The sequence below is a fragment of the Galeopterus variegatus genome, unplaced genomic scaffold (genome assembly GCF_000696425.1).
Source record: "Galeopterus variegatus unplaced genomic scaffold, G_variegatus-3.0.2 Scaffold334, whole genome shotgun sequence".
In the NCBI taxonomy this organism is placed as follows: domain Eukaryota; kingdom Metazoa; phylum Chordata; class Mammalia; order Dermoptera; family Cynocephalidae; genus Galeopterus; species Galeopterus variegatus.
Genome location: NW_007726445.1, coordinates 344,591 through 351,648, shown reverse-complemented (window position 1 = coordinate 351,648; position 7,058 = coordinate 344,591).

Here is a 7,058-nt window from a genome sequence, read left to right as displayed (position 1 = left end):
CCCCACCCCCACCCCCGTCTGCCAGCCCCTCCCATGCCCTGCTCCTGACTCACACAGGAGGCAGAGCTGATTCACCTCCAAGGAGCCTTCCCACGCCCACACCCGCACCCCTCACACCTGCCTCACAGAGGGCTTTCCTGGACAGTCCCTGCTGAGAAGCCCAGGTGGACTTCGGAGAGGGAAGTGGGGCTATCTAGAAGCTGTTCTATAAGCCTAGGAATAGGGGCAGCAGGGAACTAGGTGTCAGAAGTGAGGGACTGAGCACTGCCAGGTTCTGCCCACCTGCCCCCTTTCTCTGGGCAGTTCAATGGAAAGAGATATGGCCTCACTGTCGGGGCCCCGGGTTTGAACCCCGGTGCTGCCTTTGACTCACTGTGCAAACTTGGTTGATTTGTCTGAGCCTACACTTTTTCACCAGAAAGATCCCTTTTATTATCCCCCAGCCCTGAAAAATCAGCTTTGAAATATTGTTTCTTACCAAACTGCATCAAATAATTTATTTTCTCTTTTTATTAATCACACCCATAGCTGTCCCCTGATAGCACGATCAGCATGAGAGAACCCATGCTGTCACATTGACCTCAGATCACCCCGGATTTACTATTCGTAGTAGATTTGTGCATTCCCTCTGCTGGAGGGGTGTGGGCTGACATTATGGAGTAACTGCTGTGTGTCGGGTGCTTTCTGTATATTTTCTCATTTAATTCACACAACAATCCCAGAAACTTCGGACAATTTTACCCCCCTTGACAGAGGAGGAAATTGAGGCTCAGGGAAGTGTGCCCAAGTTCACACCACTAATAAGGGGGAGGAGGCATGGCTTAAACACAGGTTGTCACAATGTTAAACCTCTTCTACAAGCTCCAATCATGAACAACCCCCAAGGCCCTAACATTGCCATTCCTACTCAGACCAGACTCAGTTTCTCTGCCCATCCTCTCCCCACCCCCACACCCACCCCTAGTCTATTGGTCTCATTTCTCGACCTTACCCGGTGCCAGGAGCCCATCTGCTCCACCTCTCTGGTTCTGGCATCTTTTCCTTCTTTCAAATGCCCTCTGGCCTGAATTTAAAACAAGCTTGAAAGAAACCTTCCTCAGATCTCCCACCTCCCTTAGACTTCCCCTTTGCCATAAGTAACATCACCATCCACCCAATGACCCAAACCAGAAACTCAGCTGTCCTCCTAGCCTCCTGCCTCCCTCACTGCGCTCCAGGTATCTGGTCAGTCAACCTATCGTTTCCACCTTCTAAGCACCCCTCCACTCTGTCCACACTGCCTTAGGTCCCATCTGCATCATCTTGTTCCTAGACCACTGCAAACACATCTGGACTCTTCTCCTGCTTCTACCCTTGCCCCCTATTTTAACCCCTTCTCAGCTCTGCCAGCAGGGTGATCTTCCTAAAATTCAAATCTGATCATGTCACTCCCCAGATTCAAACATTTAGTGAAATACCCTAACTTTCAGGAGAAGGCTGCCTAGCATGGCCTACCTCCTTAGGCACACCAACTGTACCAATGTGCATGCCATGCTCTTCCATGCCTCCAAGCCCCTACTTATGCCATGAATTCTCCTGGAAAACCCTTCCTCAGTTGGTCCACCTGTCAACCTCCTTATCACCCTTCAAACTCAGCTCAAAGATCATCTCCTCTATGCAGCATCCCTGAATCTACTTCCCAGTCTCCCCACATTCTAGAGAATATGAGTGTGCACATGCACACACACACGTACACACACAGGTGGATGTTCCTCCTGGGTACATTAGCAGTCTCTTGCCTGTCGCCCTATAACATCATTTCTTGTGTTGAATCGTTACTATTTATTTGTGTGTCTCCCCCACTAGAACGGGCTCCTGGAAAATAGACACTAAGTATTGTTAATTCCCTGTATCTCCGGTGCCTGACACAGAGCAGGTGTTTGGTGAATGGCTGATGGAGGCATGACTGTTGTCCCTCACAGCCACTATCCTCTCTCCTCCTTTCAGTACCACACTTCCAAACACACAGTCTAAATCCTCTACCTCCGCCTCCAGAACCTTCTGAAAACTGACTTGCTACCATTCTAAGGAACCGGCTCTTTTGGATGTCACCAGAAACTTCCTTCTTACCAAATGCCAGTGTTTGGGGGAGGGGGAAATTTAGCACCTCACTCCTCGGACAGATTCTTCAGAGGAGAGGAGCCACTCCACTCCTCTAACATCCCCTACCTCCCCCAAAAAGAAGAGGTGTGACCGAAGGATAGGCTTTGCTGTGGTTTGAATATGTCCCCCAAAGTTCATGTGTTGGAAACTTAATCTGCAGTGCAACAGTGCTGAGAGGTTGGGTTTACTACGAGGTGATTAGGTCATAGTAGAGTGGAATAACATCACTGTCATGAGAGTGGGTTTGTTGTAAGAGTGAGTTTGGTCCCCTCTTGCTTTCTCTCTCTTGCACGTGTGCTCTCTTGTCCTTCCACCTTCTGCCATGGGATGACAGAGCAAGAAGGTCCTTGCCAGATGAAGGCCCCTCGACCTCGGATTTCCCAGCTTCTAGAACTGTAAGAAATACATCTCTGTTCTTTATAAATTACCCAGTGTCAAGTATTCTGTTATAGCAACACAGAATGGACTAAGGCTCTGAGCCTGCGTCATTCCTCAGGGTGATCTGGTCAGGAACAAACCACTCCTGTGTGCCCACCGTCCGACCCCCTCCACCACCTTTTGTGTGCTCATGAAAGCAGATTAGAAGGAGCACAGCCACTCTCTGGACCACTCCCCTGCACCGTTGGATCTCAGGGTTGGAAACTTGCCTTCCCAACCCACAACCCCTTACAGAAAGTCAGTACGCAGAGGCCCATAGTCCCTGAGTTCTGATGCCTGATGCCTGACTCAAGAGCCCAGAAGCTTCCACCTGGCCTGCCAACTCCTCACGGTCTCCCACAGCCAGAGACTGGCTGCTGTCCTAGCAAGGCCTGGGAGTCAGGTAGACTTGCGTCTGAAACCAGCCTCCACCATTTGCCAGAAAAGAGGGCCAAGAAAGGACAATATCATTTGGTGAAACTGGTACTAACAGAAATCAGCATAAATCAGAGAGATTAACAGTCTTCCCAGAAACACCCAACTTGTGAGATGCATACTGATGTGTTCTGATAAGCCCAGGAAACTTCCTAAATCTCATAAAGGGGCTAGGGGAAGCTTCAGAAAAAGAAAGGTGAGTCAGGAGAGTGAGCAGTGATTTTAAAAATTATAGGTATTACTCATGAGGAAGTGGTTTAAAGATGTTTTAAGAGATTAATGTGTAATACTAGGAAATGGCTATTGCAGAGGAGTTAAGACTTTGGATTATAGATTAGAGTCTTGACTCCACCATATTCTAATTCTATTAATCAAGATCTTTCATCTATAAGAGACAGTTCAGCTCAAGCTCACTGAAGCAAAAAAGGTGTTGTTTATATTACATAGAACTGCAATAATTCACAGAATCAACGAACCACAGCCTTGGGGGCCAGGATGGGGAGCTGAACACCATCCACCCGTCTATCCTGTCCTTGTTCTGTTTGACTCTCTTTGGATGTTGGCTTCACTTTTTCCATAGTATAGCAGGGCTCGACATATAATAAGGAAAATGACCCTAGACTGCTCCAGCTTTGTAAACCGGTATCTGGATATTAATCCAATGAGGAGGAGCCCTCATTGGCCCTGCCTGGTTCATGTACTCAGACATGAGCCAATCTCTGTTGCCAGGGAGACGGGGTGCTATGATTGGCCGGTGCAGGTCATATACCCAGACCTATGGTCAAGGACCTCTTGCTAAAAGAAGGAAGCAAGTTACCACAGCCACTGCACTCACCATGTGATCTTGCAAACTAAACCCCCTCTAAGTATCAGTCTCCTCTTCTGTAACGTGGGGACACTATTGCCCACCTCACATATCAGATGAGACAACGGGTGTAAAGTACATAGTGAGGACCAGTGAATGTTATTAGATGTAGCAATAGAAGAAGAAACCATGACATGAAGTTAGAACCAATGTCATGGCCAACATGGGGCCGTCTGACATGTCAGCAACACAAAGCCATGATCGAACCTCACACATCCACTAAAACACAGGACTGTGATCCGCTCCTGGTTTCCCTGTCAACATGTATTTATCCTTTGAGCCCTCTTTTTGACATCTGCTCGTATCAGGTGTTAACAGTTTAAGAAAAAACAGTAAAGAAAGCCTTAAAATTGAGGAAAGTTTGTTCATTTGCTTCATTCTTTCTCCTAGTTTGAAAATGACCCTATTTTTCCCATTATAACTGGCAAAACACCTAGGTCCAGCTTCACAAATAGTGTAGTTTGGTGACAGCCTATCTTGATCTAGCTCAGTGACTCCCCATCTCCTGTTTCATAACAAGAAATCGACTCCCTGCACGGGGAGATGCACATGTCATCATCCCAGCTTACTCGTGCAGCCCTCTAACATCATTCACCCCCAGTTACTTGGGCTCTCTAGTCACCAACTGGCCTTTGTTTGCATTTGGATTCTCAAAGGGACTTTCCTTCTGGGAAGAAATTGAACTGATTCCCGGAACGTTTGGGTTTACCATGCAGTCATTAAAATGAACAAGAATTAGTGTCTCAGATAACACCAAGGCCATGGGTTCGGATCCCTACGTAGGGATAACTGGTTAGCTCACTGGGGAGAGCTTGTTGCTGACAACACCAAGTCAAGAGTTAAGATCCCCTTACCGGTCATCTTTAAAAAAAAAAAAAAATCACTCAGAAAACATTCCCTGGTCACTCATTTTTGTAATATATCATTAAAAGATCTGTAGAAATGGCAATTAGAACACAGCCTAAGAGTTAGTTCCTCACGGAGTTGATTCAATTATGTCAAAACAAAGGGAATGTTTTAGTTTGTGTAGTTTTAATTTTTTTTAAAAAGTATTTTTTTAGGGCCGAGCCCGTGGCGCATTCGGGAAAGTGCGACGCTGGGAGCACAGCAGCGCTCCCACCACGGGTTCGGATCCTATATAGGGATGGCCGGTTTGCTCACTGGGTGAGCGTGGTGCTGACAACACCGAGTCAAGGGTTAAGATCCCCTTACCGGTCATCTTTTTAAAAAAAAAAGAGTTAAGATCCCCTTACCGGTCATCTTTAAAAAAAAAAAAAAAAATTAGTGTCTCAGAACAAAATCATCCCTAAGTGAGGTGAGAAAAAATGACCTTCTGAACCTGTCCAGCTTCTGGCCATTTGATAAACATTTGCTCCTAAGAAGGAAAGAAGGCAAAACAAGCAGGTAGGCAGGAAGAAACTAAAATTTACTGTGTGCTTACTTTGTGTAAGCACTGTAGTAAGTACAGTACATATATTATCTGATTTAATCCTCCCAGTCCATAATGTGGGCAATGTCTGTGACTAATAGATCAGGAAACAGAAGCTCAGGGGATTAAGTGTAGAGCCAGGATTTGAACTCAGATTGGCTTGGCTGCAGAACACCACTCCTCAGTCAGCCTGGCTCTGCAACTTCACCCAAAGTTCCTTCTCTGGACACTTCCCTGGTTCCTCTTCCTCTCCCTTCCACAGATGGTGGGGCTAACATTAGTCCTGTAACATTTTCTCTCTTGCTTCCCTCTGTCTCTTTTCTCTCTCTCCCTCTTTCTCACAGCAACCCCTCAGTTTAGGCAGTTCCTAAAATCAAAAGGTGTGAATCTGGGGGTTTTCGGTAATGGGCCACAATAATCAACCTGATTGTATATTGACAAAATAAAATTAAGAAGAAAAAATAAAAAATAAAAATAAAAGGTGTGAATCTGCACTCAGCCACCTTCATACTCCCAGCCCTAGGTTTTGTGGGTGACCTCACTTCTGCCCCGCGTAGAAGCCCCAACATGGGCATTATCTCTACCACGGTCTATAGAACCCCCACAGCCATGCCAGACATAAGCATTCACTGAGCACACACCAAGTGCTGCTGCGTTTTCCTTGGAACCTCACTTAGCTGACCCTTTTTCTCTGTGTTTGTAGTCACTGTCTCACCCCAGCCCATCCTGGGACCTCCTGACCAGTCTCCTCCTAAACTCCAGTCTCTCTCTTCTTCACCCATTCTGATCATAGCTTCCCATTCTGTCACTAACTTGCTCAAAAACTTTCTGGGTCTCTCTACTGACCACCACATCATTTAAACTCTTCAGCACGGCTCTCAAGGATACAACTCTACAATTTATTCTTTAGGTATGCACTCAACAAATGTTTATTAGGTACTGACACTACACCAGACCCTGCAAAGAGATTGGTGCATGAAGCAAACATATTCCCTGCCCTGGTGAAGCATATAACCAAGGAAATAAATATATAATTATGAATTATAGTAAGTGCTATGAATGAAAACAAATAGGTGTAATGACAGAGAATCATGGGGATGGTGGGCACCCACCTGGTACAATGGTCAGGAAAAGGCTTGGTGAGGAGGAGGCCGTTCCTCTGAGACCTGAGGGATGAGGAGTTACCTACACAGAGAGTTGAGCACAGGAGCATTCCAGGCAATGGCCCGGGAGATGAGAAAGAGCTTGGAAGCAAAAGAAGGCCAGCATGGGTGGGGCATGGATGGTTAGGGAAAGAATAGCATGAGAGGGATTTGGAGAGGTCGGCAGGGGTCAAATCATGCAGAGACTTGTAGGCCAGTGTAAGGAGTTTGGGTTTTATTCTAAATCCAACAGGAAGCCATTGGAGGGTTTTAAGTAATGGAATGACAATCTAATTTAGGTCTTAAAAGTGACTCTGGGGAACTCCCAACAAAAGATGGCTGAATAGAAGTATTTTTTCCTCCACTTTGGAACCTCACTAAGAATAATCAAACAGAATAAAATGTAGAGGGAGTAAAAGACCATGTTTAATGAAACTGATACAACTCCAAATCCTGAAGGGCCTCTGCCAAATATAGTTATGTGTGGATCTAAGCAAGGGTTTTAAGTGAAAGCAGAAACATTCTACCTGAACTCTTGGGCACAACACCACCTGAAAGGGACATCGAATGCCCCTTTACTTTTTTTTTTTTGTCTTTTTTGGGACCGGTAAGGGGATCACAACCCTTG